Genomic DNA, 14,001 nt, shown 5'->3' with positions numbered 1-14,001 from the left:
CCAGGATGTTAGGTTCCAGAGAATACGTAGACCTTTTACATTTTGACACTCATCCGTGTTTTACTTGAGACCCATGAATTTGATAGGGAACTGAATTGCTCTGTCAAGATTTATCACCATTCAAGTTTTATCCTCCTTGGCTTTAAAGATGTGACATGGGAAGTGATAAAGAAATGAACTTTAATGCAGAACAACAAGTTGCTGGAAGAGTTTGATAAATCTTATTTAAACTGGTGCATTTTATGTACATGAGATGTACTACAATAGATAATATAGATTTTTTTTCTTATTAGATAAATCTAATAAGCCAATAATTAAAATTTTTTCTTTCTGTTTGTTGTTTGTTACTGTGGACTAAGTGAACCTCATGGGAAGGTTGGTTTGAATTATGTACCTTTGTGATTTTCTAATGCATTTTCCATGGTGCTGCAAATAGTCCAGGCTACCAACTAGGCCCGGTAGGTGTTAAAGCCAGATCTTCAAAAATGCCTGGATACTCAGAAATGCCACTCGCATTTACTCCTAATCACTCTTGAATATTCTGATCTCATACATACCTAGGAAGCATGCTGTTTTTTTTTTTTTTAATTAAATCATAGCTGTGTACATTGATATGATCATGGGGTATCATTCACTAGCTTTACAGACCGTTCACCAAGTTTCACATATACCCTTGTAAGATGCACCACTGGTGTAATCCCACCAATCCCCTTCCCTCTACCCACCTCCCCGCTCCCTCCCCTCCCTTTCCCCCTTCCCCCTATTCTTAGGGTAACTGGGTTATAGCTTTCATGTGCAAACCCTAAATTAGTTTCATAGTAGGGCTGAGTACATTGGGTACTTTTTCTTCCACTCTTGAGATACTTTACTAAGAAGAATGTGTTCCAGCTCCATCCATGTAAACATGAAAGAGGTAAAGTCTCCATCTTTCTTTAAGGCTGCATAATATTCCATGGTGTACATGTACCACAATTTATTCATCCATTCGTGGATTGATGGGCACTTGGGCTTCTTCCATGACTTAGCAATTATGAATTGAGCTGGAATAAACATTCTGGTACAAATATCTTTGTTATGATGTGCTTTTTGGTCTTCTGGGTATATGCCCAGTACAGGGATTACAGGATTGAATGGCAGATCTATTTTTAGATCTCTAAGTGTTCTCCATATCTCTTTTCAAAAGGAATGTATTAATTTGCATTGCCACCAGCAGTGCAAAAGTGTTCCCTTTTCTCCACATCCACACCAACATCTCTGGTCTTGGGATTTTGTGATATAGGCTAGTCTCACTGGAGTTAGATGGTATCTCAAAGTAGTTTTGATTTGCATTTCTTTGATGATTAAAGATGATGAGCATTTTTTCATATGTCTGAAGGCCGCGCACCTGTCTTCTTCAGAGAAGTTTCTCTTCAATCCCTTGCCCAGCCTGCGATGGGATCCCTTGTTCTATTCTTGCTAATGCATTTGAGTTCTCTGTGGATTCTGGTTATTAAACCTTTGTCAGAGACATAACCTGCAAATATCTTCTCCCATTCTGAGGGCTGTTTGCTTGCTTTACTTACTGTGTTCTTGGCTGTGCAGAAGGCTTTTTGATTGATCAAGTCCCAGTAGTGTACTTTTGAAGCTGCTTCAATTGCCTGGGGGGTCCTCCTCATGAAATACTCACCCAGCCCGATTTCTTCAAGGGTTTTCCCTGCACTCTCTTCTAGTATTTTTATAGTTTCATGTCTTAAGTTCAAATCTTTGATCCAGTGAGAGTCTATCTTAGTTAATGGTGAAAGGTGTGGGTCCACTTTCAGTCTTCTACAGGTTGCCAGCCAGTTCACCCAGCACCATTTGTTAAATAGGGAATCTTTTCCCCACTGAATGTTTATAATTGGCTTGTCAAAGATTAAATAACGGTAAGTAGCTGGATTCATCTCTTGGTTCTCTATTCTGTTCCAGACATCTACTTCTCTGTTTTTGTGCCAATACCATGCTGTTTTGATCACTATTGATTTGTAGTATTGTCTGAGGTCTGGTAGCGTAATTCCTCCTGCTTTGTTTTTATTTCTGAGTAATGTCTTGGCTATTCGAGGTTTTTTCTGATTCCATATAAAACGAAGTATTTTTTTTCAAGATCTTTAAAATATGACAGTGGAGCTCTAATAGGGATTGCATTGAAATTATATATTGCTTTGGGTAGTATAGACATTTTAACAATATTGATTCTTCCCAGCCATGAGCACGGTATGTTTTTCCATTTGTTAATATTTTCAGCTATTTCTTTTCTTAGAGTTTCATAGTTCTCTTTATAGAGATCTTTCACGTCCTTTGTTAGATAAATTCCCAAATATTTCATCTTCTTAGTCACTACTGTGAATGGGATAGAGTCCTTAACTGTTTTTTCAACTTGACTGTTGTTGGTATATATAAAGGCTACCGATTTATGAATGTTGATTTTGTAACCTGAGACGCTGCTGTATTCCTTGATCACTTCTAAAAGTTTTGTAGTAGAGTTCCTAGTGTTTTCCAGATATACTATCATATCATCTGTGAAGAGCGAAAGTTTGATCTCTTCTGACCCTATATGGATACCCTTGATTGCCTTTTCTTCCCTAATTGCAGTGGCTAAAACTTCCATTACAATGTTAAAGAGCAGTGGAGACAATCTGCAGCCTTGTCTGGTTCCTGATCTGAGTGGAAATGATTCCAATTTAACTCCATTCAATATGATATTGGCTGTGGGTTTGCTGTAGATGGCCTCTATCAGTTTAAGAAATGTCCCTTCTATACCGATTTTCTTAAGTGTTCTGATCATGAAGGAATGCTGGATATTATCAAAAGCTTTTTCTGCATCGATTGAGAGAATCATATGCTCTTTGTTTTTTAATTTGTTTATGTGCTGGATTACATTGATAGATTTACGTATATTGAACCAGCCTTGAGATCCTGGGATGAAACCGACTTGGTCATGATGTATAATTTGTTTGATGTGTTGCTGGATTCTGTGTGTTAGGATCTTGTTGAATATTTTTGCATCTATATTCATTAGTGATATCGGTCTATAATTTTCTTTTCTTGTTGGGTCTTTTCCTGGTTTGGGGATCAGGGTGATGTTTGCTTCATAGAACGTGTTGGGTAGTCTTCCTTCTTTTTCTACCTTTTGGAACAGGTTGAGTAAAATGGGTACTAATTCCTCTTTAAAGGTTTGGTAGAATGCAGACGTGAAACCATCTGGTCCCGGGCTTTTTTTTTTTAGGAGGTTTTGTATGGTTGATGCTATTTCTGAACTTGATATGGGCCTGTTCACCATTTCCACTTGATTCTGGTTAAGTCTTGGAAGGTGACGTGCTTCCAAGTATTGGTCAATTTCCTTCAGATTTTCATATTTCTGAGAATAAAGTTTCTTGTAATATTCATTAAGGATTTTTTTGATTTCTGAGGAGTTTGTTGTTATTTCATCTTTGTCATTCTGATTGATGAGATTAGAGATTTTACTCTTTTTCTCCTGATTAGGTTGGTGAAAGGTTTATCTATTTTATTGACCTTTTCGAAAAACCAGCTTTTTGATTTATTGATCTGTTGTATTATTCTTTTGTTTTCAATTTCATTTAATTCTGCTCTAATTTTGGTTATTTCTTTTCTTCTACTGGGTTTGGGGTTGGAATGTTCTTCCTTTTCCAGTTGCTTGAGATGTCCCATTAAGTTGTTAACTTCCTGTCTTTCCGTTCTCCTGAGGAAGGCTTGTAGTGCAATAAATTTCCCTCTTATAACCTAACCAGGAAAAAAACTGTAAAATCTCTAATTTCATCAATCAGAAATGGTAATGATGAAATAACAACAGACACCTCAGAAATTCAAAAAATCCTTAACGAATACTACAAGAAACTCTACTCTCAGAAATACGAAAACCTGAAAGAAATCGACCAATACCTGGAAGTATGCCACCTACCAAGACTTAGCCAGAATGAAATGGAAATTTGGAACAGGCCTATATCAAGTTCTGAAATAGCATCAAGTACGCAAAATCTCCCTAAAAAGAAAAGCCCAGGACCAGATGGCTTTACGTCAGAATTCTACCAAACCTTTAAAGGACAACTAGAACCTATATTATTAAACCTCTTCAAAAATATAGAAAAAGAAGGAATATTACCCAACACATTCTACAAAGCAAACATCACCTTGATCCCTAAACCAGGGAAAGACCCAACATGAAAAGAAAATTATAGACCAATATCACTAATGAATATTGATGCTAAAATACTCAATAAGATCTTAACAAACAGAATCGAACAACACATCAAAAAAATTATACACCACGACCAAGTGGGATTTATCCCAGGGTCTCAAGGCTGGTTCAATATACATAAATCTATAAATGTAATTCAGCACATAAACAAACTAAAAAATAAGGACCATACGATCCTTTCAATTGATGCAGAAAAAAGCTTTTGATAATATCCAGCATCCCTTCATGAACAGATCTCTTAAGAAAATTGGTATAGAAGGGACATTTCTGAAACTAATAGAGGCCATCTACAGCAAACCCACAGCCAATATCATATTGAATGGAGTTAAATTGAAATCATTTCCACTTAGATCACGAACCAGGCAAGGTTGCCCATTGTCTCCATTGCTCTTTAACATTGTAATGGAAGGTTTTAGTCACCACAATTAGGGAAGAAAAGGCGATTGAGGCTATCCACATAGGGTCAGAAGAGATCGAACTTTCACTCTTCGCAGATGATATGATTGTATATCTGGAAAACACTAGAAATTCTACTACAAAACTTTTAGAAGTGATCAAGGAATCCAGCAATGTCTCAGGCTACAAAATCAACACCCATAAATCTGTAGCCTTTATATATACCAACAATAACCAAGCCGAAAAAACAGTCAAGGACTCTATTCTTTTCACAGTAGTGCCATAGAAGATGAAACATTTGGGAGTATACCTAATAAAGGACATGAAAGATCTCTACAAAGAGAACTATGAAACTTTAAGAAAAGAAATAGCTGAAGATGTTAACAAATGGAAAAACATACCATGTTCATGGCTGGGAAGAATCAACATTGTTAAAATGTCCATACTACCCAAAGCAATATATAATTCTAATGCAATTCCTATTAAAGCTCCAGTGTCATATTTTAAAGATCTTGAAAAAATAGTACTTCGTTTTATATGGAATCAGAAAAAACCTCGAATAGCCAAAACATTACTCAGCAATAAAAACACAGCAGGAGGAATCACGCTACCAGACCTGAGACTGTACTATAAATCAATAGTGATCAAAACAGTATGGTACTGGCACAAAAACAGAGAAGTAGATGTCTGGAACAGAATGGAGAACCAAGAGATGAATCCAGCTACTTACCGTTATTTAATCTTTGACAAGCCAATTAAAAACATTCAGTGGGGAAAAGATTTCCTATTTAGCAAATGGTGCTCGGTGAACTGGCTGGCAACCTGTAGAAGATTGAAACTGGACCCACACCTTTCACCATTAACTAAGATAGACTCTCACTGGATAAAAGATTTAAACTTAAGACATAAAACTATAAAAATACTAGAAGAAAGTGCAGGGAAAACTCTTGAAGGAATCGGCCTGGGTGAATATTTTATGAGGAGGACTCCCCAGGCAATTGAAGCAGTATCAAAAATACACTACTGGGACCTGATGAAACTAAAAAGCTTCTGCACAGCCAAGAACATAGTAAGTAAAGCAAGCAGGCAGCCCTTAGAATGGGAGAAAATATTTGCAGGTTATACCTCTGATAAAAGTCTAATAACCAGAATCCACGGAGAATTCAAATGTGTTAGCAAGAAAAGAACACGTGATCCCATCTCAGGGTGGGCAAGGGGTTTGAAGAGAAACTTCTCTAAAGAAGACAGATGCACAATCTACAAACACATGAAAAAAAGCTCATCATCCTTAATCATCAGAGAAATGCAAATCAAAACTACTCTGAGATATCACCTAACCCCGGTAAGAGTAGCCCATATAACAAAATCCCAAAACCAGAGATGTTGGCGTGGATGTGGAGAAAAGGGGCACACTTCTACACTGCTGGTGGGAATGCACACTAATACGTTCCTTCTGGAAGGATGTTTGGAGAATACTTAGAGACCTAAAAATAGACCTGCCATTCGATCCTATAATTCCTTTACTAGGTTTATACCCAGAAGTCACAATACCCAGAAGTCACAATATAGACAAAAGTCACAATATAACAAAGACATCTGTACCAGAATGTTTATTGCAGACCAATTCATAATTGCTAAGTCATGGAAGAAGCCCAAGTGCCGATCAACCGACGAATGGACTAGCAAATTGTGGTACATGTGTAGCATGGAATATTATGCAGCCTTAAAGAAAGATGGAGACTTTACCTCTTTCATGTTTACATGGATGGAGCTGGAACATATTCTTCTTAGCAAAGTATCTCAGGAATGGAAGAAAAAGTATCCAATGTACTCAGTCCTACTATGAAGCTAAATTATAGCTTTCACATGAAGGCTATAACCCAAGTATAGCACAAGACTATGAGGAAAGGGCCAAGGAAGGGGAAGGGAGTGGGGAGGTTAGGATGGAGGGAGGGTAATGGGTGGGGCCACACCTATGGTGCATCTTAGAATGGGTACAGGCGAAACTTACTAAAGGCAGAATACAAATGTCTACATACAATAAGTACGAAAATGCCATGAAGGCTATGGAATAGTTTGATGAGAATATTTCAGATTGTATATGAAACTAGCACATTGTACCCCTTGATTGCACTAATGTACACAGCTATGATTTAACAATAAAAAAATAAATAAAAATACGTAAAATACTTTAAAATAAAAATCTTATTGGTACCAAATATCTTTTCTGATGTCCCTAAGAAGTAAAACCAAGAACACGGTTGGTAAAGCAATTCTCTTAATCCAGTCTGTGCAGTTGAGTGTTTTTCCTCATTTCCTTCCTTGATTTTTAAATGTTAAGGAAATGCTGACCTTGGCTAATGACCTTCACTCTGTTCTGGGAGCCATTTCTTTTGCTGATTGTGTCCCCATGAAGGGGAAGCAGCCCTCACGAACCTGAAGAAACACTTGCCGTTTCTGCATCCCCTTACTCATCAACAAGTAACATTAGGATACCTTAGAATTTTCAGTAGAATGCACATAACACTATATTCTGAGGAGCTACATGACCTTGAGGGAGTAATTTTATTTTTCTGACCTTCAGTTTCTTCATATGTAAAATAATATTGCTGCCCTATTGCTTCACAGTTTAGTTACAATGTTTTTTTTAATTAATTTATTTTTTTATTAAATCATAGCTGTGTACATTAGTATGATCATGGGGCACCATACACTTGGTTCATAGACCGTTTGACACATTTTCATCACACTAGTTAACATAGTTTTCGTGGCATTTTCTTAGTTATGTTGCTAAGACCTTTACATTCCACATTTACTAGGATTCACATATTCCCTTGTAAGATGCACCGCAGGTGTAATCCCATTATGGTTACAATGTTTTGAAAACCTGTCTAGTCACAGGCTTTACTCTTAGAGATACATGTATGAACGAAGTTCTTCAGTTCAGTGAGTGAGTAGCGTTCTTATAGCTTGTTGCCTTGTACAAGGTGTTAAGATGAATTGTGTAATGTTAGTTCTGACATTATTTGTTGCAGGTATGATTTTTTACTCCCTTTACATAATAATTACTAACCTTGTTTTCTATATGTCAAGCACTGGGTTAAGCAATCTACATGTTCTAACTCATTTAATCTTCACATCAACCTCATGAGGTACAGGCATTATTATTATTCCATTTTACAGATTAGGATATCAAGGCACAGAGAGGTTAATTATCTTGCTCATGATTACACAGTGAGTAAGTGGTAGATCTGGGAACCTGATGCAGATGGTTTGGCCGCAGAGTTCTGACTTGTAAGATGCTAATTTATAAAATTAGAGTAAACCAGCTGGTAAAGGAAGGACTCTTATCTCAAATGCCAAGCCTTTTCTCTATCCATGCTACCTCTTATTTATCTAATATCCAGGGCATTTATAAATAGTTTAAAAAAATCGTTATGGAAACTGTATGTACATATGGTATATAGACATACACTTATCTCCGTATATTTAGACAATGTCCCTCAAATATGTTTCTACTAAGAATCCAGCAGACACTCCCCATTCTGATTAGAACAGGGAAAAAAATGATAAAGAACCTTGAACTGGCGACTTTACCATCTTGACAGTCACCATTTATGCTGAAATGTGCACTGTTTTCAGCAAGAAGTATGATCCTGGTTTTCAAAGGTCAAATAAATCACCTTTAAAGTCGTGAAAAAGTAAACAGACTGATGCCTGGGCAGCTTTCCTGAGTTTATGAGGTCTTCTGGCAACAGGGATGTACAAAAGCCCCATCAATCACCCCCACCCCACCCCCAACTCCCAAAGCATTTATTCCTAGGGGGAATCACTCTACCATTCAGGGTAATTTCTCCAAAAACTATTATTAGAAAATGTTAAATCAAATTAAAAATGGAAACCCCCAGAGTAAATATACCTTCACAGCAAAGTATTTTCCTTCTATTCAAATTTGAAAAATGTAGTTGTGACTCAAAGAAGGCTGAAAGGATGGTAGGAATTTTGGGGGCAAGTAGGGGGAGGGAAATAAGGGGGGAAGGGCAGGGAGAAGGAGTGGGGAGATATCTAGGGCAGGCTGACATGACACGACGTAAACAAGATAGTTGTCACTGATGAAAAATAATTCCACAGTGAACTGCAGGGCATGTTTGCCTGCCAATCATTTTTTACTTTGCTGGTATCATCTTTTTAGGTCTCTAAAAGGGCTATACAAACCTTCTTTCAGCACATTCTTAAGTTATACATCTACATATACATATATTATCTACATCTACATATAATATATATTCACTGTAAATCTATAAGTCATCCTGGAAATGACTATTTTGTATAAGAAAGTAAATGTCTTCTAAAGATCTTTTCATCAGAGCACTTGAATTCTGTGCTATCATTTCACCATCATGTAATGAGAGCCTGTCTGGTGTAAACAAAAACCATTTAAATAAGTGATTACAGTCATGCCTCGAGAGCTGCCAAATGGATCCTTGACCATCCAGCCAGACTGAAGTCCATGCCAAGACCCCCTGTGATTTAGTCCAGTTTTTCTTCTGGATGCAGTAATAGGGCAAGACAAGAGCTTTCTTCTGGAGAAGCTTCCTCAACCTTAGATGTCCTGTGGTGTTTTCCACCATTCTAGATTTCATAGAAACATTCCCAGAGGAGGCATATTGAGTGCTTTGAATTTTCTAAGGATTCAATATCAGAAATTAATTAATCATATGGGAAGAAAAGTAAAAGAGAAAGCATAAAGGAAGAAGATGAAAGCTCAATTTCTTTTAACTCTTATTTCTTTTGAAATTGAATGGTGTTTTACTGAGTCAATTTCATTTAAATTTGATTTTGTTTCTTTTTTTTCCAAGTGAACTTAGCCTGGGATTTATCCAAGTTGGGCTGGAGAGACCACCAAGTGTTTTCATCAACCAGAGACCTAATTGTAGTCATTTATTATAGTCACTTATCTGATAGGAGCTTCATTATCTGTGATAGTTTTACAGGGACAAAATCCATCAGGCATCCAGTGGAGAATATAAACATGTTACCTTGTGGCAGGGTGTCTGTTACTTACTGTCAACACTAACTGGCCCTCGCCACCTATCTGCAGCTTATATGAACTAAGGATGAGTTTAATAAGCTCTAGTGAAAGCTGCAATGTAAACACCACATCAGGATCGTTTGCCTTGTCAGGCCTCTTAAACAAATAAAGGTGATGGAGAAGTACAAACAGAGCTGGATTGGAGCCTAATGAGATTCCATTGCTGCTTCACTGCAGACCAGATTATCATCACAGACAATGCATTAGAAGGTACACTGCCCAGAAAATGTCTTCAATTGAAGCTCACCCCAAATTCTGATTTGGGGACTTGGTGAATTTGCCATCCATTTGAGAACTAATAGATGCTGAAAATGGGTGCTGACTTTTCAGGATTGTGATTTTCAGAAAATACCTAGTATAGTAAGTGAATCTCTAGGTTTTGAAAGGTAGCACACGGAGCATGATACAGCTACTATGTCATGGGCCTACCTTTTTTGTTAGAAAATTTTCATTTATGATGGTAAGAAGGTTTTAGTTCAGCCCATTGGAATACTACTACAAACCAAGCTATAAGTAGGTAGCAAAATATGCAGGCTGCACAAATTTAGAATATTCAAAGTTATTTTTGTACAACCCAACTCCATAGACGTACCTCACACATCTTAGTATGTGACATTTGCAGATTCTTACAACCTTAGCTTACAGGAGGTTGGGAGGGTCCCTGGCCCAAGCAGGCAGAGCTTTCCTTGCACTCATGGAGAGAGGGGACTGCCATCTGAAAGACATAAAAGAAGACCAGCCTCCCCAAATTCTCCTCTGACTTCCTCCAAGTCTTCCCTGGTTTCTGAGAATAGGGATTAATTTCATTCTTCTGGTAGTAAACTGTGGTTTTGCTTTGGCTTTCAAAAGTAAACAGGTCTGGGAAAGAGAGCTTATCAACCCCTATTGACAGAATGGCTAGTACAGAAGAAGTTGTTAGAAGGCCTGGGCTCACATCCCAACTGGACATTCCTGGTTAGGTGAGACTTGAGAAAGTTCTCTACCTTTTAAAAATCTCAGTTTCTTTACCTGTAAAGTGAGGATGCTTTTGTCTTTTTTTGGGGGAGGGGTAGTACTCAAGAGAACGGGAGCTAGTACCAAACAATCAATATGTATATGCATGTGCTGCTATTGTGGTTAGCTCAACATGTTATGATTAGCTCAAATATCTAGCTTTATCCTGACAGAATGAGACAGGGAGTAGGGAAGAAGAAGCTGAAAAGAGAAGATTGTTCTGCAGCAGTTTCTCAAAATGCATCTGCAGAGTAAGAATTCTTTCTGCCGTTATCAGTTAAAAAGAGGGCTGTGATCAAATGCATTTGGGAAAGTAAGGTTCGATAAATTTCTCTAATATAGGACTTCTCAGAGCCTTTAATAAGTAATGTGATACACAATATGAGAATTAATATACAAACTCATTCAACAATGAACGCTCTCTTTTTCTTTAACAATTTCTTGAGGATAAGTATTCCTTAGAGCTCACAGTGAGAAATTCTGGCTTAAAGCACCACATCCTTCTTGGAAAGCACAGGGCCTGGTGGTTTCCTACATACTGAATTTTAGGTGGTAAGGGATGGAGTGGGGGTAGAGTCGATGCATGGTGGATGCCCAAAGTGAGGAGAATTTCCTAGGAAGGTGAGATAAGAGGGGATTGAAGGCAAACACTATCTTCGCTAGAGTTATAATTAGGGCAGTTTAGTGACCTGGCTTAAATCCTTAGAAACAGGTCAGCAACCCCTGGAAGCCACCCACAGGGCTGTGCACTGCCTCCAGAGAGAAATGTGTTGGGAAATATTGGGTTAGCTAAGTTTCTCGAGTGAAAGATTTCTCACTGATGTGCACTGTGCATCTCTAAGAGAGGCTCACACACTCTCTTACTCATTGTCAGGTGAGAAGCAAAAGAGAATAAAGAGGAGGAAGCAGGGAGAGAAAGAGGAGAGCTATATGAGCGATGGGGAGTGGTATAGGACCTGGTAGTCTTTTCAGAAACGCCCACATTTCCTCTGATTGACTCCTCTGCTGGCATGTGAGCGCTGTTGGATTCCTACTCTGGATAACTGGCTTGTAAGTGTGACTCTGTGGTTTACAACAGGGAGTATAGATGACTCAGTGCAAAATGGTCACAACTGGAGAAGAAAGGCTCAGTATTCCACAAGGCACTGTTGGGGCTGGGGGTGGAGAGTTCTACAGAGTGGAATACAAGGTTGTCTTTACTCAACAGTTCCTTCTGGGCATGTCCTGATGGAGCAGGACCAGAATGTGCAGGGGTCAATTAAAAAAATTTCATTGATACCTGGCCAGGGCTTGCTAAACAAACAAACAAAAAATTTCATTGATACATAATAGGTGTAGATATTTTCACAGTACTTGTGATAATTTAATACATTCACATAATTTGTAAGATCAAATCGGGGATAGCCATTGTTTTAAATATTTGTTGTTTCTTTAGGCTAGAAACATCCAAATTCTTCTCTACTAGCTATTTTGAAATTTACAATAAATTTTTGTAAATTATAATCATCCTACTGATCTATTAGACTGGGGACATTTGGATGTATTTGTCCAGTTCTTTGCTGCTGCCAGGCACAACCTCCAGACCTGCAGGGCATGGGACCCATGGAGAGGGAAAGATCTGTCAGTGGGGCAAATGATCACTTCTCCTAAGCCTCAGCTTTGTCAGTGCCTACAATGACCTCTGGCCTGTGGTAGAGACTTAATGAATGCTGGCTGAGTTAAACAGGGTATGTGTGGTATTTGAGAGGGACATATAATCCTAGAATTTTCCTCTCTGTGGCCTTGAGGCACTATTTTTCTTTAAATGAAAAAAAAATGGAGCTGTATAAGACAGCACTAAAAATAATATCAATAATGTGGAGTGTATTGGCCTTGTTTTAGTAATGGAGGCATTCTCCCAAAGTAGGGTCCAACTCAAAGCCTATCCACCGTTCTTCTGTGTTATGGTTTTCATCTCTCCTTATCTTCATTTCTAATAATTCTCCAATGGACAGGAATCTCAAACCCTTCCCACTCAAATATTCTTACCACTATGAATTAAGAATTCATAAAACATATGTTATCACAGGAATTCTTGATTCCTTTTAAATAATAAATTTGAGTATTAATAAAGAACTTTTTAAAAGCGTGTAACCACGAGGAGGGTAAAACTTGAGTTGTGGACTTCTAGTGAGCCAGAGACCCCTGGTCACTATGTCTTGGAGTATGCAATATGTGCTAAGGCTGCCTCTGTCTAGTTTATAAAGGGGCCTTCAGAAGGAAAGAATCCTTTGCTAGTGCTAGAGATTAAATTGTGTCTCCCCTAAATTGACAGTTGAAGCTTCAACACCCAATGTGACTGTATTTGGACATAGGGCCTGTAAGGGAGTAATTAAGGTCGTGTGCGGTAAAAGGGTGCAGCCATAATATTAGGGTTCCCGTCTTTGTCAGAATTGATACCAGAGAGCTGCTGTTTCTGTCTCCCAATCATGTGAGGGCACCAGCCAGGGACTGAATCAGCTGCACCTTGATCTCACAATTCCCTGCCTCCAGGACTATAAGAAAATAAATTTCTGTTCTTTAAGCCATGCATTTTGTTACATAAGCCTGAGCTGACTGAGACAAACAGCAAAGCTACAGTTCGCTTCTGAGATTTGCCATGCAATTATCAATTCTTAAAAACCCTTTCCAGGGTGTGCTCGGAGCATGGGGCCTAAAAAATAGCTCCTCTGTTTATAACACACCTGACAGGAATCTAGGGTCATTGTGATGAGGGGCACAAAACTTGTGGCCTCCCTACAAAAAGACTCCTTTCATGTGAAGAAGAAGAAAAACAGTATGAATGTATGTGATGGGTGTATGGCTGATCACCATATAATTCTTTCAACTGTACTGTATGTTTGAAAAATTGCCTAATAGAATATTGGAAAATTAAAAAAATAAACAACATTTTCCTGTCAATGCTGGTCTTGAAAGGCAATGGACAGCACTCGGCTCTTCTTTGCTTGGCCTTTCCCCAAATCCTTCCTTTTACTTTTCTTATTTAAGAAGACACAGTTCCACAGACATATGCTCTTTTGAGTTATAAAAGGGAGATTTTTCTCTCAGTCTATTTCCCCTCCCTCCCTAGTCCATTTCTCCAATACTTTTAATTGCATTCACCCCACATATATTAAACACATAGGATAGAATGCCAGAGACATATTGATGTCTTGATGTATGGGTGACATGTCATGTTTTTAGAATGACAATGAAAAAAATATGAGCTTAGGCTCTTCCCCAATATGTAGCAAACTACCCATACTTCCTA

General features: G+C 38.1%; 1 non-coding gene across 1 annotated transcript; it reads left to right on the top strand.

The window, feature by feature from the left end:
• Window positions 1–13,381: 13,381 nt before the first annotated feature.
• LOC128598017 (small nucleolar RNA SNORA11) lies at window positions 13,382–13,510 on the top strand. The gene has a single exon (XR_008383538.1). It is a non-coding gene; the product is annotated as a small nucleolar RNA SNORA11 (small nucleolar RNA).
• Window positions 13,511–14,001: the final 491 nt, after the last annotated feature.

This window comes from Nycticebus coucang, chromosome 10 (assembly GCF_027406575.1).
Source record: "Nycticebus coucang isolate mNycCou1 chromosome 10, mNycCou1.pri, whole genome shotgun sequence".
NCBI classification, from domain to species: Eukaryota; Metazoa; Chordata; class Mammalia; order Primates; family Lorisidae; genus Nycticebus; species Nycticebus coucang.
The sequence above is the reverse complement of the archived record's forward strand: the minus strand, read 5'-3'. Positions and strand labels throughout refer to the sequence as shown.